Source organism: Salvelinus fontinalis, chromosome 7, assembly GCF_029448725.1.
Source record: "Salvelinus fontinalis isolate EN_2023a chromosome 7, ASM2944872v1, whole genome shotgun sequence".
Classification (NCBI taxonomy): domain Eukaryota; kingdom Metazoa; phylum Chordata; class Actinopteri; order Salmoniformes; family Salmonidae; genus Salvelinus; species Salvelinus fontinalis.
The window spans coordinates 41399690-41425303 of NC_074671.1; the positions used below are offsets into that span (position 1 = coordinate 41399690).

General features: G+C 43.3%; 1 protein-coding gene across 1 annotated transcript in view; it reads right to left on the reverse strand.

Annotated features, from left to right (window-relative positions):
• The window catches only part of LOC129859478 (MAGUK p55 subfamily member 7-like), a 277723-nt gene extending 267722 nt beyond the window's left edge, over window positions 1-10001 (reverse strand). The window contains exon 1 of the mRNA XM_055929316.1: window positions 9826-10001. The gene's annotated coding sequence lies outside the window, so the exon portion shown is untranslated. The remainder of the gene's footprint in view (window positions 1-9825) is intronic.
• Between the last annotated feature and the right edge of the window lie 15613 nt (window positions 10002-25614).

Genomic DNA, 25614 nt, shown 5'->3' on the forward strand with positions numbered 1-25614 from the left:
TGTGGCCAGCTCAAATGCTGATTGTTGCGTCAATCGAAACTGGACGTTCTAAATAAGCATTCTAATCACACCGGTTTGAGCGTACACTGCAGGGACCACTGTAGAATGATCACACCCGTTTGTTGGTACGTGTGAAAAGGTTAATTGCTTTATATTGTGTTGTTACAGCTTTTAAGCCACATTATTTTTTTAAACATTAAATGCACTATGCATTATCAAAACTGAAATTGGAAATTGTGATCATTTTTTAAATAATCGAACCGAAACTGAACTGACCTCAAAAAGCATTAATCGCTCAACACTACTGGCAAGTCCCTCCAACAGAAGCATCCAAGGAGTTGACCGCTTCCAGAACACCTACTGGCTTACCGGTTTTCAGATATGGTGTTTGGGCTTTATTGCGCTGCCGCGACCTTCCAGCAGCTCATGGACAGTGTTCTGAGGGGTACAGAGGCGCACGCAGCAGCGTAAATAATAACGTCATCATCTACAGTTCCACATGGGAGGAGAACCTCCACCATCTGAAAGACATCTTCTGACGAATCCACAAGGCTGGCCTCAACGCACGGAAGTGGCATCTAGCCAAGGCCAAGGTGCAATACCTTGGTTACGTGCTGGGCTCATCAAGCCGCAACTGAGCAAGGTGGAGACGGGGCTGTCCAGCCCACCCCTGACTACCAAGAAGAAGTTGAGGTCCTTTCTGGGCTTGGTGGGGTGGTCCCGGCGGTTCATCCCCAACTTCTCAGGCCGAGCTGCTGTGCTCACTGGCCTCACCAGGAAGTCCACAGAAGATGAAATGGTTCCCTGAGTGTGATGCCGCCTTTGAGGATCTAAAGCAGCGCATGTGCCAGGAGCCAGAGCTGCAGACAGATGCCTCCGCGGTTGATCTATGAGCTGTGTTACTTCAGGGAGAAGAGGATGACAGAAGACCTGTGCAATACATCAGCCGGAAGTTGTTTCCAAGAGAGACAAGAAGGTATTCAATGATGGAAAAGGAGTGTTTGACCACAAAATGGGCAGTCGATACCCTCAAGTACTACTTCCTAGTAAGAGTGTAACAGTTCACCAAACCCACGGTTTTGGGGTCAAGTTTGGTTTGGTTTCAGTAGAGCGGGAAAATTTTAAATCCACAGTTACTGTAATTAATTTGTGTTCATTTAGGAAAATACAATGTGTTGGTATTCCTGATTTGATATTCAGTTGAAGTCGGAAGTTTACATACACTTAGGTTGGAGTCATTAAAACTTGTTTTTCAACCACTCCCCAAATTTCTTGTTAACAAACTATAGTTTTGGCAAGTCGGTTAGGACATCTACTTTGTGCATGACACAAGTAATTTTTCCAACAATTGTTTACAGACAGATTATTTCACTTATAATTCACTGTATCACAATTCCAGTGGGTCAGAAGTTCACATACACTAAGTTGACTGTGCCTTTAAACAGCTTGGAAAATTCCAGAAAATTATGTCATGGCTTTAGAAACTTCTGATAGGCAAATTGACATAATTTGAGTCAATTGGAGATGTACCTGTGGATGTATTTCAAGGCCTACCTTCAAACCCAGTGCCTCTTTGCTTGACATCATTGGAAAATCAAAGGAAATCAGCCAAGACCTCAGAAAAAAAGTTGTAGACCTCCACAAGTCTGGTTCATCCTTGGGAGCAATTTCCAAACGCTTGAAGGTACCACGTTCATCTGTACAAACAATAGTAAGCAAGTATAAACATCATGGGACCACGCAGCCGTCATACCGCTCAGGAAGGAGACGTGTTCTGTCTCCTAGAGATTTACATACTTTGTTGCGAAAAGTGCAAATCAATCCCAGAACAACAGCAAAGGACCGTGTGAAGATGCTGGAGGAAACAGGTACAAAAGTATCCATATCCACAGTAAAACGAGTCCAATATCGACATAACCTGAGAGGCCGCTCAGCAAGGAAGAAGCCACTGCTCCAAAACTGCCATAAAAAAGCAAAGATTGTACTTTTTGGCAAAATGTCCTCTGGTCTGATGAAACAAAAATAAAACTGTTTGGCCATAATGACCATCGTTATGTTTGGAGGAAAAAGGGGGAGGCTTGGAAGCCGAAGAACACCATCCCAACTGTGAAGCACGGGGGTGGCAGCATGATGTTGTGGGGGTGCTTTGCTGTAGGAGGGACTGGTGCACTTCACAAAATAGATGGCATCATGAGGCAGGAAAGCATGTGGATATATTGAAGCAATATCTCAAGACATCAGTCAGGAAGTTAAAGCTTGGTTGCAAATGGGTCTTCCAAATGGACAATGACCCCAAGCATATTTCCAAAGTTGTGGCAAAATGGCTTAAGGACAACAAAGTCAAGGTAATGGAGTGGCCATCACAAAGCCCTGACCTCAATCCAATAAAACATTTGTGGACAGAACTGAAAAAGTGTGTGCGAGGCCTACAAACCTGACTCGGTTATACCAGCTCTGTCAGGAGTAATGGGCCAAAATTCACCCAATATATTGTGGGAAGCTTATAAGGAACACTACCCGAAGTGTTTGACCCAAGTTAAACAATTTAAAGGCAATGCTACCAAATACTAATTGAGTGTATGTAAACTTCTGACCCACTAGGAATGTGATGAAAGAAATACAAGCTGAAATAAATAATTCTCTCTACTATTATTCTGACATTTCACATTCTTAAAATAAAGTGGTTAAATAATTTTTACTAGGGTTAAATGTCAGGAATTGTGAAAAACTGAGTTTAAATGTATGTGGTTCTCTATGGTGTTTAGGTCAGAGCGTGACTAGGGGGGGTGTTCTAGTCATTCTATTTCTATGTTGGTGGGTTGTATGGTTCCCAATTAGAGGCAGCTGGTAATCGTTGCCTCTAATTGGGGATCATATTTAGGAAGCCCTTTCTCCCACCTGCTTTGTGGGATATTGTGTTAGTGCTTGTTGCACCACTGATGTCACATTTTTGTTGTTGGTTTATTGTTTGAAGTTTTCACCGTAATAAAGATGTGGAACTCTACACACGCTGCGCCTTGGTCCGTCCATTACAACAACCGTGACAGTAAACTTCCGACTTCAACTGTATGATGATGAGTCATACAATGCCTGATGAGAGCACTATCAGGAATACTAACACTGTTTTTTTAATTAAAAGACACGATTACTCAACAACAATACTAAAATAAAGTGCAATATGAGTGTGAAATCAATATGTAAACATGTCTCGACATTGTATAATCCTATGCTATAATGTTTTCTTACGAGGAGAAAAATATGCACACTGTAGCACATACTTCTCATTTCCCACTCTGGGGTAATGTGATGGGCTGTCACTGTTTAGTAGCTCTCTGTAGCCCCGGAGGTCCATCCATCTGTAGTAAACGTGACACAGGGTTGGCCAATTAATTGACAACTTCGGCTTTAGCTTGCTTAGTTTAAAGCGAGTACCACCTGTTTGCTGAAATGGGTGTGAGAGGGCGAAGTTCGTACCGTTGTTCGAGCACTTTCACGAGGTGCTGAAACTCCCTATGCTTCTCAACCACCGAGAATGGGTGCATATATAAACATAGTCTATCGCGCTTGTAATTTCTTTGCCCCGGTCTGAATCAGCTGCGATAGGCTGCTTAAATGCAGACAGGAGACGAAGTTGTGTTGTTGTTTTTATGTGTTTCTTGCTCCGGTGGTACTGGGGTGATGTCAGCGTAAATGTGTCAACATATTTGAGGTGTTGGCAGCTGAATAGGCTATTCTGGTTGAGCAGTGGCGACATACTTCTCTGTCGCCGTTGTAATCTACCAGGAAGTAAAATGTTCCCAAACTGCAGATTTATCGACCCCAGCACTCGCCATCATACAGAACTAGCTGCCGGCTACACCTCACAAAAGTACAATTTGAAATACAGCAATTAAGATTTTAATTTTGATTACAATGTTCAAATAGGCTGTAGTTTTTTTTAGCTCCGATTTACTCAAGAGCCATACAATGCAGTGTAGGCATAGGCTGTAGGCCTAGTGTATTTATTTTTTGTATTTATTTTTATGTATTCAGTCGAGTTCACAGTGCGCACTGAATCAAGGTCCCTGTACCGAATGGTTCGGTACAAATACATATACTGTTACTGTCACGCCCTGGCTTTAGTTATCTTTGTTTTCTTTATTATTTTAGTTAGGTCAGGGTGTGACATGGGGGATGTTTGTGTGTTTTTGTCTAGTCTAGGGTGTTTGTATTGTCTAGGGGGTTTTGTAGAGTTCATGGGGTTGTGTTCAGTGTAGGTGTTTATGTAAGTCTATGGTTGCCTGGATTGGTTCTCAATTAGAGACAGCTGTCTATCGTTGTCTCTGATTGGGAGCCATATTTTAGGCAGCCATAGGCATTAGGTAGGTTGTGGGTAATTGTCTATGTCTTGACGTTAGTTGCTTGTGTCTGCACTTTCGTTTGATAGCTTCACGGTCGTTTGTTGTTTTGTCTAGTTTGTATTAGTGTTCGTTTCTTCTTCTATTAAAAAGAAGATGTATTTATATCACGCTGCGCCTTGGTCCTCTCTTTCACCTAACGACGATCGTGACAGTTACACCTCTACCTCCTAGGGAAGGAGTTCTTGCTGGAGATGGATCACCGAGCCTTGCAATGGCTCCATCAGATGAGAGACACATACTGTATTAGAGGATTACCAGGTGGTACTTTTCCTTACAGCCCTTCAAGTTCACTGTCCCGGGCCTGGTAAAGAGAACATCCTGACAGACTTCCTGTCACGTCATCAGGATGAATACGTTTTGTGCCAACTTCGCACTGCGACATCACCTCTGTCACATCACGATGTTGTCACCATCGACGATGGCTGTCAATCTTCTATATCTGATACTATCTTAATATCGCCCAACTCTAATGTCCATATCACAACACCTTGATGCCTAAACTTCTCTCGTTCCCCCAAAGACGCCATTTGTGACACATCCTACAGGTACCTCCACATCACTATGCATTCCTGGAGAGAGATAAACAATAAAACATGGGAACATCAGGACATTCGTGCAGCAGAATACATAATCAACCATTCACCTAAATAGGTCATCACTCAGCAGTCATATGGCGCATCCCTGCCTGCCCCTAGGTTACTGTATATAAGCCAAAGGACCTGCTGCCTGTCATCTATTACTTTGCGGTGAGTGTCTGCATCCCAAATGGCACCCTATTCGTTATATATAGTGGGACCCAGGGCCCTATGGGCTCTGGTCAAAGGGAAATAGGGTGCCATTTGGGATGCAGACAATGAGTCAGGGGCCTCCTGAGTGGCGCAGCGTCACTAGAGACCTGGTTTCGATCCCACGCTGTGTCACAACTGGCCGCGACCGGGAGTCCCATAGGGCGGCTCACAATTGGCCCAGCTTCGTACGGGTTAGAGGAGGGTTTGACCAGGGGGGCTTTACTTGGCTCATCGTGCTCTAGCAACTCCTTGTGTCGGACCGGGCGCCTGCAGGCTGACTCTGGTCGTCAGTTGAACAGTGTTTCCTCCAACAAATTGGTGCAGCTGGCTTCCGGGTTAAGGCTAAGGTTAAGAAGCGCGGTTTGGAGGACACATGACTCGACCGTCGCCTCTCCCAAGCCCGTTGGGGAGTTGCAGCAATGAGACAAGATTTAAATTGGGGTAAAATACTACAAAAAAGTTGTTGTTTTTAAAGACAAAAACAAAATAAACAGTGAGTCAGAAGCAGGCCAGGACCTTTTTACAACCATCTCTCACATTTCCTTGCTTGCTTTTTTCTACATATGGGAGTTTAGAACTGCACAGCCTGCATTTCTGCATGTAGAAGGCATCCACGTATTATTGTATGGACCTGAGTTTTTACCATCACAAGTATTTTGAATTGAGGCGTAGAAAAAAGTAGGCCTAACATGGTGATCATGTGCACCATCGCACGTATATTGATTTTGTACCCCGACACGAGGCACGATCAGGACACGCAGGTTGAAATATCAAAACAAACTCTGAACCAATTATATTTATTTGGGGACAGGTCGAAAAGCATTAAACATTTAAGGCAATTTAGCAATGCTAGCTTGCTGTTGCTAGCTAATTTGTCCTGGGATATAAATATTGGGTTGTGATTTTACCTGAAATGCACAAGGTCCTCTACCCCAACAATTAATCCACAGATGAGAAAGGAATTCGGTTTACCGTTTTGTCATCTCTCCTCCTTCCTCAGGCTTCTGTTTTACTTCTTTGGACGTTATATGGTGGTTGGCAACCAACTTCACGGTGCATTACTGCAACCGACTGGTGTGTGGACGTCAGTTCATCTTTCAATCACCCACGTGGGTATATGCTCCTAAAGACCATTGAAGAGATGGGAGAGGCTGGACTTGCAGCGCGATGAGCTTCAAAAATAGAACCTATTTCTATTTTAGCACCTAGCCATGCAGACGCTCGCTGAGGCGGTGCAATTACTGAATAACATGTATGTGTACATTCATTTTGCATCGCGAGCGGTGTGGTCAGCATGTATGGCTTGCTCCTGATAAGCATGCCTCATTTCCTAGAGACCTAGCCTACAGTAGAGTCTTTCAAATTCTTAATAAGGGTAGATCCACAGATGATGCAATCTCTATTGCACTCCACACTGCCCTTTCCAACCTGGACAAAAGGAACACCTATGTGAGAATGATATTCATTGACTACAGCTCAGCGTTCAACACCATAGTCCCCTCAAAACTCATCACTAAGCTAAGGAACCTGGGACCTAACACCTCCCTCTGCAACTGGATCCTGGACTTCCTGACGGGCCGCCCCAAGGTGGTGAGGGTAGGTAGCAACACATCTGCCACGCTGATCCTCAACACTGGAGCTCCCCAGGGATGCATGCTCAGTCCCCTTCTGTACTCCCTGTTCACCCACGACTGCATGGCCAGGCACGGCTCCAACACCATGATTAAGTTTGCAGACGACACAACAGTGGTAGGCCTGATCACCGACAACAACGAGACAGCCTATAGGGAGGAGGTCAGAGACCTGGCCGGGTGGTGCCAGAATAACAACCTCTCCCTCAACGTAACCAAGACTAAGGAGATGTTGTGGACTACAGGAAAAGGTGCACCGAGCACGCCCCCATTCTCATCGACGGGGCTGTAGTGGAGCAGGTTGAGAGCTTCAAGTTCCTTGGTGTCCACATCAACAACAAACTAGAATTGTCCAAACACACCAAAACAGTCGTGAAGAGGGCACGACAAAGCCTATTCCCCCTCGGGTAACTAAAAAGATTTGGCATGGGTCCTGAGATCCTCAAAAGGTTCTACAGCTGCAACATTGAGAGCATCCTGACCGGTTACATCACTGCCTGGTACGGCAATTGCTCGGCCTCCGACCGCAAGGCACTTCAGAGGGTAGTGCGTACAGCCCAGTACATAACTGGGGCAAAGCTGCCTGCCATCCAGGACCTCTACACCAGACGGTGTCAGAGGAAGGCCCTAAAAATTGTCAAAGACCCCAGTCACCCCAGTCATAGACTGTTCTCTCTACTACCGCATGGCAAGCGGTACCGGAGTGCCAAGTCTAGGACAAAAAGGCTTCTCAACAGTTTTTACCCCCAAGCCATAAGACTGCTGAGCAGGTAACCAAATGGTTACCCGGACTATTTGCATTGTGTGCCCCCCCCCCCCCCCCCCCAACCCCGCTTTTACGCTGCTGCTACTTTCTGTTCATCATATATGCATAGTCACTTTAACCATACCTACATGTACATACTACCTCAATAAGCCTGACTAACCGGTGTCTGTTTATACCCTTGCTACTGTTGGTTTTTTTCTTTACTTACCTACACACACACACACATACACACACACACACATTTTTTTGCACTATTGGTTAGAGCCTGTAAGTAAGCATTTCACTGTAAGGTTGTATACCTGTTGTATTCGGTGCACGTGACAAATAAACTTTGATTTGATTTGACTTAGACAGATATTCCACTTCTCCTCCTGAAATATGAAAGCCGACAGAAATTCATAACCTGGCTTTAGGTTACTCAACAGCTCAGCAGGAAATGTTTTGTCTCAATCAGGAAGTATAGGCCTAGTATTTTATTCCCATAACAAAAACTGCCCTACTTCCTTACTGTGCAATTACAATGCAATTACTACAGTACTAGCTATGTAACATTAGTCAGTACAGTGTTACTACTAAATTCATAACCTGGCTTTAGGTTACTCAACAGCTCAGCAGGAAATGTTTTGTCTCAATCAGCAAGTATAGGCCTAGTTTTTTATTCACATAACAAAAACTGCCCTACTTCCTTACTGTGCAATTACAATGCAATTACTACAGTACTAGCTATGTAACATTAGTCAGTACAGTGTTACTACTAAATTCATAACCTGGCTTTAGGTTACTCAACAGCTCAGCAGGAAATGTTTTGTCTCAATCAGCAAGTATAGGCCTAGTATTTTATTCCCATAACAAAAACTGCCCTACTTCCTTACTGTGCAATTACAATGCAATTACTACAGTACTAGCTATGTAACATTAGTCAGTACAGTGTTACTACTACACATAGGTATAGAGCTGGGTGCATTTCAGTTGGTAGTGTTAAAACCAAGAAGTTGTGATGAGCCAAGGGTGAAGCCCTCATAGATGATCCCCTTGGAAATTTACTGGAAGGGAACACCATAACAATACTGGAGACTGACCAGAATCCACAGGAATCTGACCAGGCTTTAGATTCCGAGCCATATGGTGAAGACAGGAAAGGTGATCTGAGCAGCCGCAGTCAGACCACAGCCCTGCCAGCATCCCCTGGTTTGGCCTAGTCTTCACCCCCTGCAGCAGACCACAAACCACATGGTGATGGCTGGGCCTGGGGGTTTGTCCACCCACTACTTGATTGTACATGTGCAAGAAGATCAGCTATCACATCAGTAGCCTATGACCCTTGGCCCTTAAGACCTCAGACCACACCCACTCATCCTGTCTATCACCTGACTAAAATATGATTTAACAACAATGCTATTACAGTGTTACTACACAGGTATGAGAGCTAAAGTGTTTACCCATAATTCCAATACTGTACAAACAGACACTGAGTTATATCACGAAAAATCACTTTTTTGTTTGATCTAAATACCATGCTATTTACATGGTAGGGTACAAATACTGGTGTGTTTACATTTCTAACACCTGTCACCCAGAACGGGTGTCACCTGTCACCCAGAACCTGTCACTACAGGTGACATCATCCAAGCTACAGTACTTACTACGCCAGAGACAAAACCAATAAACTTTTGGAATAATCTAGCAATGATACAAAGGAGCAAAATACAGAAATGGTTATTGTAATCTGTAGAATCTGAATCATTAACGTTAGTCATTTTATTATCAACGTCGCGTGCTAAAACTTGAAGTTGCTTAGTTAAGAGCGAGCCGAGCTAGCTCGCTAGCTTCACTATTATGTCAATAAAGAAAAGATCTAGCTACCATAACATGTATAGTTTCTGATGTTGATGTCCTTATTCCAAACAATGCAAATCCCCAAAAATAAGAAGAGGTTAGTTTGCAAATATTTACCCAGTTGCCTCGCGCTGTCAGTGACAAGCTCCGTGTCAAAACACTTGGCACGAGCTCAAGGGGGTCTATATTCCTTCGCAACCGTGCTAGCTCACTACAGCTAACCTTGCATATTTGAAAGTACAGCTATTATTCCCATATATTTTGTTACTTTGCTAAGGAGATGTGAGCGGATTTAGAAAACCACTTAATTTATTAACTAACTGTTACCATGAGGACAGAACAGCTTGCAAGTTAGTTTCCCACGCAACATGGAACAGTTTATCGTCAAACGCAATATTACTCACTCAAGCTTCGTTGCATTAGTGCAAATTTGCTCTCACAGTTTGCTCTTCGCCAGATCACTTCGGGGTAGAAACTCCTTTGCAGTCAGCCTTACTAGCTAGATATTTCAATTCTAGACGGAGACTTTTCTGGCTTTTTCAATATCTCAAACGCATCATTTTTCTTTCTCTGTCTGGGACACGAGAATTTCACAAAGAAACGCCCAGTCCCAAACTCGTTCAATTAATCTCTTCTTTGATTGGCTGGTATTCCCATTTAGGGTATTGCCAGTTGTTGATCTTCACATTTCCATAGATCCCCTTTTGTAACGTTATTTGAAAAAGAGAAGAACTGAATTCAAATGTATTTATAGACTGTGGCAATAATAGATCATTTGGATATTCACCATGTTTACATTAAGGTATAGTAAAAATGATTTATAAAGACTTTATAAATATAAACAATATTCAGACAGTACCAGTCAAAAGTTTGAACACCTACTCATTCAAAGGTTTATCTATATTTTTACTATTTTCTACATTGTAGAATAATAGTGAAGACATCTAAACTATGAAATAACACATATGGAATCATGTAGTAACCAACAAAAATTGTTAAACAAATCTAAATATGTTTTATATTTTAGATTCTTCAAAGTAGCCACCCTTTGCCTTGATGATAGCTTTGCACACTCTTGGCATTCTTTCAACCAGCTTCATGAGGTAATCACCTGGAATACATTTCAATTAACAGGTGTGCCTTGTTAAAAGTTAATTTGTGGAATTTCTTTCCTTCTTAATGCGTTTGAGGCAATCAGTTGTGTTGTGATAAGGTAGGGGTGGTATACAGAAGATAGCCCTATTTGGTAAAAGACCAAGTCCATATTATGGCAAGAACAGCTCAAATAAGCAGAGAATCGACAGTCCATCATTACTTTAAGACATGAAGGTCAGTTAATGCGGAAAATGTCAAGAAATGCAGTCACAAAAACCATCAAGCGCTATGATGAAACTGGTTCTCATAAGGACCACCACAGGAAAGGAAGACCCAGAGTTACCTCTGCTGCAGAGGATAAGTTCATTAGAGTCGCCAGCCTCAAAAATTGCAGCCCAAATAAATGCTTCACAGAGTTCAAGTAACAGACGCATCTCAACATCAACTGTTCAGAGGAGACTGTGTGAATCAGGCCTTCATGGTCGAATTGCTGCAAAGAAACCACTACTAAAGGACACGATAAGAAGAAGAGACTTGCTTGGGCCAAGAAACATGAGCAATGGACATTAGACCGATGGAAATCTGTCCTTTGGTCTCATGAGTCCAAATGTGCGATTTTTGGTTCCAACTACTGTTAAGAGTAGGTGAGACGCAGAGTAGGTGAACTGGTGATCTCCACGTGTGTTTCCCACTGTGAAGCATGGTTGAAGAGGTGTGATGGTTTCGGGGTGCTTTGCTGGTGACACTGTCTGTGATTGATTTAGAATTCAAGGCACACTTAACCAGCATGGCTACCACAGCATTCTGCAGCAATACTCCATCCCATCTGGTTTGCGCTTAGCGGGACTATCATTTATTTTTCAACAGGACAATGACCCAACACACCTCCAGCTGGTGTAAGGGCTATTTGACCAAGAAGGAGAGTGACCAAGAAGGAGAGTGGTGGAGGCCAGATGGCCTGGCCTCCACAATCACCCGACCTCAAAACAATTGAGATTGCTTGGGAAATGTTGAATTGAAAGGAAAAGTGAAGGCAAAGCAGCCAACAAGTGCTCTGCATATGTGGGAACTCCTTCAAGACTGTTGGGAAAGCAATCCAGGTGAAGCTGGTTTAGAGAATGCCAAGAGTGTGCAAAGCTGTCATCAAGGCAAAGGGTGGCTACTTTGAAGAATTGAAAATCGAAAATATATTTAGCTTTGTTTCACACTTTTTTGGTTACTACATGATTCCATATGTGTTATTTCAGTGTTGATGTCTTCACTATTATTCTACAATTTAAAAAATAGTAAAAATAAAGAATACCCTGGAATGAGTAGGTGTGTCCAAACTTTTGACTGGTACTGTAAATTCAAACTTTTGGCAGGTATCTCGCTCCATAGACTTGCTTCCATTCAGCCAGAAGAGCATTGGTGATGTCGGGCACTGATGTTGGGCGGTTAGGCCTGGCTCGCAGTCTGCGTTCCAATTCATCCCAAAGGTGTTAGATGGGTCAGGGCTCTATGCAGTCAAGTTCTTCCACACCGATCTCGACAAACCGTTTCTGTATGAACCTCGCTTTGTGCATGAGGGAATTGTAATGCTGAAACAGGAAAGGGCCTACCCCAAACTGTTGCCACAAAGTTGGAAGCACAGAATCGTTTAGAATGACATTGTATGCTGTAGTGTTAAGATTTCCCTTCACTTGAACTATTGGGCATTGCCCCAGACCAATATTCCTCCTCCGCAAAACTTTACAGTATGCACCATGCATTAGGGCAGGTAGCATTCTCCTGGCAATCGCCCAACCCAGATTCATAGCTCGGACTGCCAGATGGTGAAGCGGGATTCATCACTCCAGAGAACGCGTTTCCACTGCTCCAGAATCCAATGGCGTCGAGCTTTACACCACTTTAGCCGGCGCTTGGCATTGCGCATGGTGATCTTATGCTTGTGTGTGGCTGACATTGCTTCCAGAGGCAGTTTGGAAATCGATAGTGAGTGTTGCAACCGAGGACACATTATTTTTCAGTACTCGATTCTGTGAGCTTGTGTGGTTGACTGGTGCAGCTCTAGCAGAGTAGAAATTTGATGAACTGACTTGATGGAAAGGTGGCTTCCTATGACGGTGCCACGTTGAAAGTCAATGAGCTCTTCAGTACGGGTCATTCTACTGCCAAAGTTTGTCTATGGAGATTGCATTGCTCTGTGCTCGATTTCATACACCTGTCAACAACTAAATAAATAGCCGAAACAGCTGAATCCACTAATTTGAAGGGGTTTCCACCAACTTATGGCCATGTAATGTATATTTAAGCAATAAGACACAAAATAAATGTTTTGTCATACCCGTAGTATGCAGTCTGTTATATCACGGCTGTCAGCCAATCAGCATTCAGGACTCGAACCACGCATTTTAAAATGTACATATAAACTCAGCAAAAAAAGAAACACCCCTTTTTTGAATGAACATGCACCTGTGGCACGGTCGTTAAGACACTAACAGCTTACAGACGGTAGGCAATTAAGGTCACAGTTATGAAAACTTTTCACACTAAAGAAGCCTTTCTACTGACTGAAAAACACCAAAAGAAATATGCCCAGGCTCCCTGTTCATCTGTGTGAACGTGCCTTGGGCGGCATGAGGACTGCAGATGTGGCCAGGGCAATAAATTGTAATGTCCGTACTGTGAGACGCCTAAGACAGAGCTACAGGGAGACAGGACGTACAGCTGATCGTCCTTGCAGTGGCAGACCACGTGTAACAACACCTGCACAGGATCGGTACATCCGAACATCACACCTGCGGGACAGGTACAGGATGGCAACAACTGCCCGAGTTACACCAGGAAGGCACAATCCCTCCATCAGTGCTCATACTGTCTGCAATAGGCTGAGAAAGGGCTTAGGGGTTGTAAGCCTGTTGTAAGGCAGGTCCTCACCAGACATCACCGGCAACAACGTCGCCTATGGGCACAAACCCACCATCGCTGGACCAGACAGGACTGGCAAAAAGTGCTCTTCACTGACGAGTCACCGTTTTGTCTCACCAGGGGTGATGGTCGGATTCGCGTTTATTGTCGAAGGAATGAGCGTTACACCGAGGCCTGTACTCTTGAGCGGGATCGATTTGGAGGGTCCATCATGGTCTGGGGCGGTGTGTCACAGCATCATCGGACAGAGCTTGTTGTCATTGCAGGCAATCTCAACGCTCTGCGTTACAGGGAAGACATCCTCCTCCCTCATGTGGTACCCTTCCTGCAGGCTCATCCTGACATGACATGGCATGACAATGCCACCAGCCATACTGCTCGTTCTGTGCGTGATTTCCTGCAAGACAGGAATGTCATTGTTCAATCAATGGGATTGAGCATGTCTGGAACCTGTTGGATCGGAGGGTGAGGGCTAGGGCCATTCCCCACAGAAATGTCCTAGAACTTGCAGGTGCCTTGGTGGAAGAGTAGGGTAACATGGGGCGGTAGGCAGCCTAGTGGTTAGATCGTTGGACTTGTAACCGAAAGGTTGCAAGATTGAATCCCCGAGTAGGAGCTGACAAAGTAAAAATCTGTCGTTCTGTCCCTGAACAAGGCAGTTAACCCACTGTTCCTAGGCCGTCATTAAAAATAAGAATTTGTTCTTAACTGACTTGTCTAGTTAAATAAAGGTAAAATAAAATAAATAAAAAACATTTCACAGCAAGAACTAGTAAATCTGGTGCAGTCCATGAGGAGGAGATGCACTGCAGTACTTAATGGTCACACCAGATACTGACTGTTACTTTTGATTTTGACACCCCTTTGTTCAGGGACACATTATTCAATTTCTGTTAGTCACATGTCTGTGGAACTTGTTCAGTTTTTGTCTCAGTTGTTGAATATTGTTATGTTCATACAAATATTTATACATGTTAAGTTTGCTGAAAATAAACTCAGTTGACAGTGAGACGACGTTTCTTTTTTTGCTGAGTTTATATACGCTACTGTTCAAAAGTTTGGGGTCACATAGAAATGTCCATCTTTTAGAAAGAAAAGCACATTTTTTGGTCCATTAAAATAACTTCAAATTGATCAGAAATATAGTGTAGACATTGTTAATGTTGTAAATGACTATTGTAGCTGGAAACGGCAGATTTTTTATGGAATATCTACATAGGCATACAGAGGCCCATTATCAGCAACCATCACCCCTGTGTTCCAATGGCATGTTGTGTTAGGTAATCCAAATCATTTTAAAAGTGTAATTGATCATTAGAAAACCCTTTTGCAATTATGTTAGCACAGCTGAAAACTGTTGTTCTGGTTAAAGAAGCAATAAAACTGGCCTTCTTTAGACTAGTTGAGTATCGGTAGCATCAACATTTGTAGGTTCGATTACAGGCTCAAAATGGCCAGAAACAAAGAACTTTCTTCTGAAACTTGTCAGTCTATTCTTGTTCTGAGAAATGAAGGCTATTGTGAGAAATTGCCAAGAAACTGAAGATCTTGTACAACGCTGTGTACTACTCCCCTTCACAGAACAGCACAAACTGGCACTAACCAGAATAGAAAGAGGAGTGGGAGGCCCCGGTGCACAACTGAGCAAGAGGACGAGTACATTAGTGTCTAGTTTGAGAAACAGGCTCCTCACAAGTTCTCAACTGGCAGCTTCGTTAAATAGTTCCCGCAAAACACCTGTTTTGACAACGTCAACAGTGAAGAGAAATATATTAAACATAGTGGCTGTTTATTGTTCGGCAGTCTTATGGCTTGGGGGTAGAAGCTTTAAGGAGCCTTTTGGTCCTAGAGAGAGAACAGTCTATGACTTAGGTGACTGGAGTTGACAATTTTTGGGCCTTCCTCTGACACCGCCTAGAATATAGGTCCTGGATGTCAGGAAGCTTTGCCCCAGTGATGTACTGGGCCGTACGCATTACCCTCTGTCGCACCTTATGCCGAGCAGTTGCTATACCAGGTGGTGATTGAACCGGTCAGGAGGCTCTCGATGGTGCAGTTTTAGAACTTTAGAGTGTCTAGTTTGAGAAGCAGACACTGGCAGCTTCATTAAATAGTACACACAAAACACCAGTCTCAACGTCAACAGTGAAGAGGCGACTCCGGGATGCTGGCCTTCTAGGCAGTTGCAAAGAAAAAGGCATATCTCAGACTGGCCAATAAAAATAAAAGATTAAGATGTGCAAAAGAACACAGACACTGTGTATATCCACAGCCTATTATGGTTACACACATCTTATGTATGGAAAATCAGCAACCAAAGAAGAGTTTCCCTTTTCTTATTACACATTAACAAGAGCATTTAAAAGCTCACATCTGCGTTTCTTGTACACTTACAAAGTTACACCACCACATCAATGCCTTTCTTAAAATCAATACACAAGTATATATTTTTAAACCTGCATATTTAGCTAAAATAAATCCAGGTTAGCAGGCAATATAACCAGGTGAAATTGTGTCATTTCTCTTGCGTTCATTACACGCAGAGTCAGGGTATATGCAACAGTTTGGGCCGCCTGGCTCTTTGCGAACTAATTTGCCAGAACTTTACGTAATTATGACAACATTGAAGGTTGTGCAATGTAACAGGAATATTTAGACTCATGGATGCCACCCGTTAGATAAAATACGGAACGGAATAAACGTTTTGTTTTCGAGGTGATAGTTTTCTGATTAGTCAAAGGTATATGGTTTAGAGAGAAATAGTCGACGCGTTATAATTCTTGTAATAACTTGCGGCTGAATTTAAAAGGGGTTCCTTCGTTGTTTTACCGTTCATGTCTTCCATAGAGAATGTCTTGATCTACTTCAAATAAGGTCTGTGTTTCGTGCAGGCTTAAACCGCCTCGATGTTTTGCTACCCGTGTAAATATCACTGGGATAAGGTAACGTTGTCAACATATTTTCATAAATCCACTCTACAATTTTTTTAATCTTTGCTTATATTTAGCCAATATTGATCAGTTACCTTGTCCTATGGATATCTACACAGTTATAAGATTGGCACGTTGATGTAAGTCTACACGAAACACAGACCTTATTTTAAGTGAATCTAAAAATATCCTATGGAATAAATGAAGGAACCGCTTTTCAGATTTTGCTAGGTGTCATGGGAATTATGACTCGCACTTTGGTTGTCAATTCTTACCATGCCCATTATTAAAATAGGATTTCCTGCATATAGAAATTAAAGTTTTTGTTTTCAACATTCATCACAGGTCACTTAAACTCTATTTTTATTCAAACAGTTGAGAGTATTTGTCTCCTAAGCAGACTCTTCAGTATCATTGTCACTTCAGAGCTGTTAAAAGTTAAAATAAAAGTGTTCATTGTTCATTCAGTATTGTTGCAATTGTCATTATTACAAAAATGTGTGTGTGTGTATGATATGTATATATATATTTTTTAAAAACTGTTTAAAAAAATAATAAATCGGACGATTAATCGGTATCGGCATTGAAAAATCATCGATAGATGATCAGCGATAGATAGTTTAGGTTGAGAAAAAAAAATCTATAAGCCTATCTCAAACCTTAACCCTTATCTTAACCATTCAGTGTTAATGCCTAACCTTAAGATTGCGGAGTTAATGCTAAAACTTAACCCTAACCTTAATGCACTACCTTCGACCTCTTCATGCTCTCAATACTAGAAGCGCCGATGCTATCACTATTATAGCAGGACCATTATTTTTATTTTTCCTTTTACCTTTCACCACAGATCATCCAGGTCCTTGACTCTCATCATCCCCACCCATACCATCAGAACTATCATCTATGTATACCACATTCCAGCATTTCCACCTGGCTACCCCTACCCCGGTCAACTGCCCGGCACCCTCCACAGCAACCCGCCAAAGCCCCCCCGTGTCTCCTTCACCCAAATCCAGATAGCTGATGTTCTGAAAGAGCTGCAAAATCTGGACCCTACAAATCAGCCGGGCTAGACAATCTGGACCCTCTCTTTCTAAAATGATCTACAGACCTATATCTATCCTACCCTGTCTTTCTAAGGTCTTCGAAAGCCAAGTTAACAAACAGATTACCGACCATTTCGAATCCCACCGTACCTTCTCCGCTATGCAATCTGGTTTCAGAGCTGGTCATGGGTGCACCTAAGCCACGCTCAAAGTCCAAAACCATATCGATAAGAGACATTACTGGGCAGCCGTATTCATCGACCTGGCCAAGGCTTTCGACTCTGTCAATTACCACATTCTTATTGGCAGACTTGACACCCTTGGTTTCTCGAATGATTGCCTCGCCTGGTTTACCAACTACTTCTATGATAGAGTTCAGTGTGTCAAATCGGAGGGCCTGTTGTCCGGACCTCTGGCAGTCTCTATGGGGGTGCCAGAGGGTTCAATCCTCGGGCCGACTCTCTTCTCTGTATACATCAATGATGTTGCTCTTACTGCTGGTGATTCTCTGATCCACCTCTAAGCAGACGACACCTTTCTGTATACTTCTGGCCCCTCTTTGGACACTGTGTTAACTAAATGGACACTGTGTTAACTCTTTGGACACTGTGTTAGCATCAACCGGACGGGCGACAGGTGCGGGCAGCGATCGGTTGAAGAGCATGCATTTAGTTTTACTTGCATTTAAGAGCAGTTGAAGGCCACGGAAGGAAAGTTGTATGGCATTGAAGCTCGTCTGGAGGTTAGTTAACACAGTGTCCAAAGAAGGGCCAGAAGTATACAGAATGGTGTTGTGGAGCTAGGTGCTGCAGGGCCTGGATTAACCTCTACATCACCAGAGGAACAGAGGAGGAGTAGGATAAGGGTACGGCTTAAGGCTATAAGAACTGGTCATCTAGTGCGTTCGGAACAGAGAGTAAAAAGAGCAGGTTTCTGGGCGCGGAAGAATAGCTTCAAGGCATAATGTACAGACAAAGGTATGGTAGGATGTGAATACAGTGGAGGTAAACCTAGGCATTGATGAGAGAGGTTTTGTCTCTAGAGACATCATTTAGACCAGGTGAGGTCACCGCATGTGTGGGAGGTGAAACAAAAGGGCTAGCTAAGGCATATTGAGCAGGGCTGGAGTTTCTACAGTGAAATAAGACAATAATCACTCACCCAAACTGCAATGGACAAGACATATTGACATTAGGGAGAGGCATGCGTAGCCGAGTGATCATAGGGACCAGTTGGAGGCTAGGCGAGCTGGAGACACAGCGATTCAGACAGATAGCGGGCCGGGGAAAGCAAACTATCAGAAGGGCCTTAGGGGGGACTTCGTGACGGAAGAAGTCTGTTGTAGCCCCCTCGGACGGTTATGTCGGCAGTCCAGTCGTGTTGGATTGGCAGGGCTCCGTGTAGGCAGTAAAAGGGTCCAGGCCAATTGGCAAAATATGTATTGTAGCCCAAGGATGGCTGATGGACCTCTTCAGCTTGCCGAGGGTGGGCCTAGCACGAGACTAGTTCCAGGCTCACTGGTGCTTGCTTCGGGACAGAGACGTTAGCCAGGGGGTAGCCACTCGGATAGCAGCTAGCTGGCTGTGATGATTCAGGGGAAAAGGTTCAGAGCTTGCGGTAGGAAACCGGAGATGTGGAGAAAGAGCAGTCCGGTGTGCTCTGGGTTGAAACACGCTGTGCAGACTGGCAGAGCTTGACCAGGCTAAGGTTAGCTGATGACCGCTAGCCGTGGCTAACTGACTATTAGCTAGTAGCTATTTAGCTGGCTAACTTCTGTTGGGGGTTTCGGTTCTAAAGTATAGAAAATAGCAGATTCATACCACATTGGGTGAGGCGAGTTGCAGAAGAGTATGTTGAAACTGAGGTTAAAATATAAAAAAATATACAAAATATATACGAAGGGGAAAAAAGGTTTATACACGGGACACGACAAGACGAAGACAAAGACGTCTGAACTGTTACGTCATCTTGGATTTTGATTATGGTGTTGGAGTCGTGCATGGACATGCAGTTGTGAGTGAACAGGGAATACAGGATGGGACTAAGCACACACCCCTGTGTCGCCCCCGTGTTGAAGGTCAGCGTCGCGGAGGGGATGTTGCCTACCCTCACCTCCTGTGTTCGGCCCGTCAGAAAGTCCAGGATCCAGTTGCAGAGGGAGGTGTTCAGTCACAGGGTCCTGACCTTGGTGACGAGCTTGGAGGGGACAATGGTGCTGAATGCTGAGTCAATATACAGCATTCTCACATAGGTTTTTCTCTTATGTAGGTGGGTGAGGGCAGTGTGGAGTGCAATTGAGATTGGGTCATCTGTGGATCTGTTGGGGTGGTATGCAAATTGGAGTGGGTCTGGGATGATGGAGTTTATGTGTGCCATAACCAGCCTTTCAAAGCACTTCATGATTACAGATGTAAGTGCTACAGGGCAGTAATCATTGTGGAATGAAGCCTTAGAGTTCTTGGGAACAGGAATGATGTTGGCTATCTTATTAAGACGTGGGGATTACAGACTGGGACAAGGAGAAGATGAAAATTATTGTGAATATGCCTGCCAGTTGTTCTGCGCATGCTCTGAGAATGCGCCCCGGAAAACCATCCTGCTAGAGTTGACCTGGTTAAAGACCTTACTCGTGTCGGTGAGCGATATCACCCAGTCCTCTGTGTCCTCGGTCCAGTTCTGCATTTCTGATCCATTGGATGTACATGTTGTATCTTTAAATTCCTGGCTGTAATAAAATGCTCTTGAGGAGTTTATGACATGCCAACATAGGGTGTGGCTCAGGCTCAGTGCAGAAAAGCCCCAACTGATAGGCTACAAGTATTATTTTCACATGTAGGCATAGTGTGAACCATTGATCTATGGCGCCCCCTGGAGTTCTTTTCAAGCACCATGGAGATTTTGGGATTGTCAGTCATATGCACAGTATGTGAGCTGAGATGAGCAGTCAGAAATACCAATCATCACTCACGGAGCGACTTCCTTTCCCCTCCTCTGCTAATGAACTGAGGTCCACACTCCAGTCCAGGTGGAGGTGGTAATGCACCTCGAAGTTGGTTGCCAACTGCCATATAAAGTCCAAAGAAGAAGAAGAACCCTGAAGGAGGAGAGATTACTAGAAAAAAATTAGGTTTACCTTTTATCTGTGTATACATTTTTGGAGTAGAGGACTTTGTGCATTTCAGGTAAATAACAAACCCTAGCTAAATTTCCATGAATGTTAATGCTTTGGACCTGTCCCCAAATGAATATACTTGGTTCAGAGTTCGTTTTGATATTTAAACCTGTGTGTTCTGATCGTGTCTGGTGTGGGTGGACAAAATCAACATGCGTGCGATGGCACATGTGGACGCACGCGTGTGAGCAGTGTGGTCAGCATGTTCGACTCCTCTTTTTTTAACAATAGCCTGATGCATGGACTCATTTCCACTGGCGTATCGGACACCCCCACAGCCCCCGCCAGTTAGGGGTCCACGAGCTCTGGGGTGCCATGGTCCTGTCATCTACTGTATGTCAATGTTTTTACATTTAATAAATCATTTTTTCAGTAACCCTCTAAAAAGTCATTCATTAACCATTTAATTTCCATATGTACTAGAAAGCTTAGCATTTGTTTCTTGGGTTTCAAGAATGTGACTGATCAAAGTGTCTCTGGCCGTGAAAAATAAATAATGGAACTAATTTAAAATAAGGGTATATTGGCTAACAAATGCCATGGTCAAAAGGCTAAGACGGCGCCAGTGCAAAGTGCAGCTTACTCAAGTGTTCAAGAGCGCATATCAGACCGAGAAGCATTTCGTTCTAGGCTAGAAATGACAGTTACATGGATGGTTAAAAACAGCTTTATTGCCCTAGCAACATCACGTAAACTGGGCAGAAGGGAGTGGTGATTGAAATACAGAAGTTCTGCTACATCTTTAATAGAGCTTCTCCCATCCTCTGAAATTGCGGCCTGAACACTTTATTGAAAGAGATGAGCTGTATATATAGGAATCTCTGGAACAGACCGTTTGGATACTGGACAGCCAATAAATGCGAACAGATCATCTTCAGAGGAATATAGTTCTTTGCTATTTTCTTCATACTGGTGAACCGGTTTTTGAGTTGTGTGTTTGCAATATCAACAGTCCCTTATCTCTGGTATATCTTGACCAGTGGTGTAAAGTACTTTAAGTAGGCTGGTTATTTTGAGTATCTGTACTTTACTTTACTATTTATATTTTTGACAACTTTTACTTTTACTCCACAACATTCCTAAAGAAAAATAATGTACTTTTTACTCTGTACATTTTCCTTCACACCCAAAAGTACTTGTTACATTTTGAATGCTTAGCAGGACAGGAAAATGGTCCAATTCATGCACTTATCAAGAGAACATCCCTGGTCATCCCTACTGCCTCCGATCCTGTGGACCCACTAAACACAAATGCGTCTTTGTAAATTATGTCTAAGTGTTGGAGTGTGTCCCTCTCTATCTGTAAGAAACAACAAGAAAATTGTGCCTTCTGGTTTGCTTAATATAAGGAATTTGAAATAATTTATACTTTTACTCTGATACCTAAGTCTATTTTAGCAATTATATTTACTTTGGACGTAAAAGTGAAAGTCACCCAGTAAAATACTACTTGAGTAAAGGACAATTGGGTACTTTTTCCACCCCTGATCTTGACATACATCCTTCAAGACTTTGTTTAAATTGTGTGCAATGCAATGGACATATAGGCTAACGCACTATATCTCTGGACTTCATAAGACCAGGGGTGTCTCTCAAGTTGGATTTAATTGAATTTACCTTGATTGCAGCCCATTTGTGTAGGCTATTAGACAGACAAAACCTGCTGAATTCAACAATAAATAGTGGCTAGATTTATCCTCAAGTCGACGACTTTTTTCATCATTGTTAGGATATTTGATGTGTAATTTGTATGGATGTTTTATAACTAGCAACTTAATAACAGCTATAAACATAACATGCAACAATTTCATAGATTTTTCTGAGTTACAGTTCATATGAGTAAATCAGTCAATTGAAATAAATTCCTTAGGCCCTAATCTATGGATTTCACATGACCTGGGAATACAGTTATGCATCTGTTGATAACAGATACCTTAAAAAAAAAATGGTCCTCACAGTGGGCCATAATATCTTGTCACGCTATTTTTGTGCATTCAAATTGCCATTGATAAAATGAAATTGTTTTCTTCCTCCGTAGCTTATACCTGCCCATACCAAAACCCGACTGCCACCGTGGGGCACTCTGTTCACAACATTGACATCAGCAAACCGCTCACCCACACAATCAATCAATCAATCAAATGTATTTATAAAGACCCTTCTTACATCAGCTGATGTCACAAAGTGCTGTACAGAAACCCAGCCTTCAACCCCAAACAGCAAGCAATGCAGGTATAGAAGCACTGTGGCAAAGAAAAACTCCCTAGAAAGGCAGGAACCTAAATAGAAACCTAGAGAGGAACCAGGCTATGAGGGGCAGTCCTCTTCTGGCTGTGCCAGGTGGAGATTATAACAGAACATGGTCAAAATGTTCAAATGTTCATAGATGACCAGCAGGGTCAAATAATAATAATCACCACAGTGGTTGTACAGGGTGCAACAGGTCAGCACCTCAGGATTAAATGTCAGTTGGCACACAGGACACCGGATAAGACAGGAGAAATACTCCAGATATAACAGACTGACCTCAGCCCCCCGACACAAACTTTTAGAGCATAAATACTGGAGGCTGAGACAGGAGGGGTCGGGAGAAGCACAGGAAGCAGCTCTTTCAGTAGTTTATTTGGAATAGGGTCCAGTATTCAGCTTGAAGGTTTAGAGGCCATGATTATTTTCAGCAATGTGTCAAGAGATATAGTATTAAAAAACTTGAGTGTCTCCCTTGATGCTAGGTGCTGGCAGAGTTGTGCAGACTCAGGACAACTGAGCTTTGGAGGGATACGCAGATTTAAAGAGGAGTCCGTAATTTGCTTTCTAATGATCATGATCTTTTCCTCAAAGAAGTTAATTAATTTATCACTGCTGAAGTGAAAGTCATCCTCTATTGTGGAATGCTGCTTTTTAGTTAGCTTTGCGACAGTATCAAAAATATATTTGGGATTGTTCTTTTTTTCCTCAATTAAGTTGGAAAAATAGGATGATCGAGCAGCAGTGAGGGCTCTTCGATACTGCCCGGTACTGTCTTTCTAAGCTAGTCGGAAGAGTTCCAGTTTAGTGTAGTGCCATTTCTGTTCTAATTTTCTGGAAGCCTGCTTCAGAGCTTGGGTATTTTCTGTATGCCATTGAGCTAGTTTCTTATGACAAATGTTTTTTGTTTTTAGGGGTGCGACTGCATCTAGGGTATTGCGCAGGTCCCGTGTGGCTCAGTTGGTAGAGCATGGCGCTTGCAACGCCAGGGTTGTGGGTTCAATTCCTACGGGGGGACCAGGATGAATATGTATGAACTTTCCAATTTGTAAGTCGCTCTGGATAAGAGCGTCTGCTAAATGACATAAATGTAAATTGAGTTCCTCAGTTAGGTGGTTAACTGATTTTTGTACTCTGACGTCCTTGGGTAGGTGGAGGGAGTCTGGAAGGGCATCTGGGAATCTTTGGGTTGTCCGAGAATTTATAGCACGGCTTTTGATGATCCTTGGTTGTGGTCTGAGCAGATTTTTGTTGCGATTGCAAACGTAATAAAATGGTGGTCCGATAGTCCAGGATTATGAGGAAAAACATTAAGATCCACAACATTTATTCCACGGGACAAAACTAGGTCCAGAGTATGACTGTGGCAGTGAGTAGGTCCGGAGACATGTTGGACAAAACCCACTGAGTCGATGATGGCTCCGAAAGCCTTTTGGAGTGGGTTTGTGGACTTTTCCATGTGAATATTAAAGTCACCAAAAATGTGAATATTATCTGCCATGACTACAAGGTCCGATAGGAATTCAGGGAACTCAGTGAGGAATGCTGTAAATGGCCCAGGAGGCCTGTAAACAGTAGCTATAAAAAATGATTGAGTAGGCTGCATAGATTTCATGAATAGAAGTTCAAAAGACAAACGTTGTTTGTTTTTTTGTAAATTAAATTAAAGTTAGCAACACCTCCGCCTTTGCGGGATGCGCGGGGGATATGGTCACTAGTGTAACCAGGAGGTGAGGCCTTATTTAACACAGTAAAATCATCAGGCTTAAGCCATGTTTCAATCAGGCCAATCACATCAAGATTATGATCAGTGATTAGTTCATTGACTGTAACTGAGTGAGGGATCTAACATTAAGTAGCCCTATTTTGAGATATGAGATATCACAATGTCTTTCAATAATGGCAGGAATGGAGGTCTTTATTCCAGTGAGATTGCTAAGGCGAACACCGCCATGTTTAGTTTTGCCCAACCTAGATCGAGGCACAGACACGGTCTCAATGGGAATAGCTGAGCTGACTACACTGACTGTGCTAGTGGCAGGCTCCACTAAGCTGGCAGGCTGGCTAACAACCTGCTGCCTGGCCTGTACCCTATCTCATTGTGGAGCTAGGGGAGTTAGAGCCCTGTCTATGTTCGTAGATAAGATGAGAGCACTCCTCCAGCTAGGAATGAGTCCGTCACTCCTCAACAGGCCAGGCTTGGTCCTGTTTGTGGGTGAGTCACAGAAAGAGGGTCAATTATCTACAAATTCTATCTTTTGGGAGGGGTGATTGAGTTGTGAAACTCTGCTGTAGAGCTCATCACTCCCCATAACTGGGAGGGGGCCAGAGACAATTACTCAATGCCAACACATCTTTCTAGCTGATTTACACGCTGAAGCTATGTTGCGCTTGGTGACCTCTGACTGTTTCATCCTAACATCGTTGGTGCAGACGTGGATAACAGTGTATGTTCGCTGGATGATTCGTTTTAAGTCTAATACTGCGGGTAATGAAGTCGCCAGTGACTAGGGTTTTCAATTTGTCAGAGCTATTGGTGGGAGGATTCAGACCCCGTAACGGGAGGAGTAGAGACCAAAGAAGGCTCGGCCTCTGACTCCGACCGGTTGCTAAATGGGGAGAACAGGTTGAACATTTCTGTTGGCTGAATGAGCGACAATGGTTGAGCATTCCTACAGCATTTCCTTCCAGAAGCCATGAGAAAATTGTCCGGCTGCGGGGACTGTGCAAGGGGATTTAAACTACTCTGTACTTACTGGTGGCACAGACGCTGTTTCATCCTTTCCTACACTA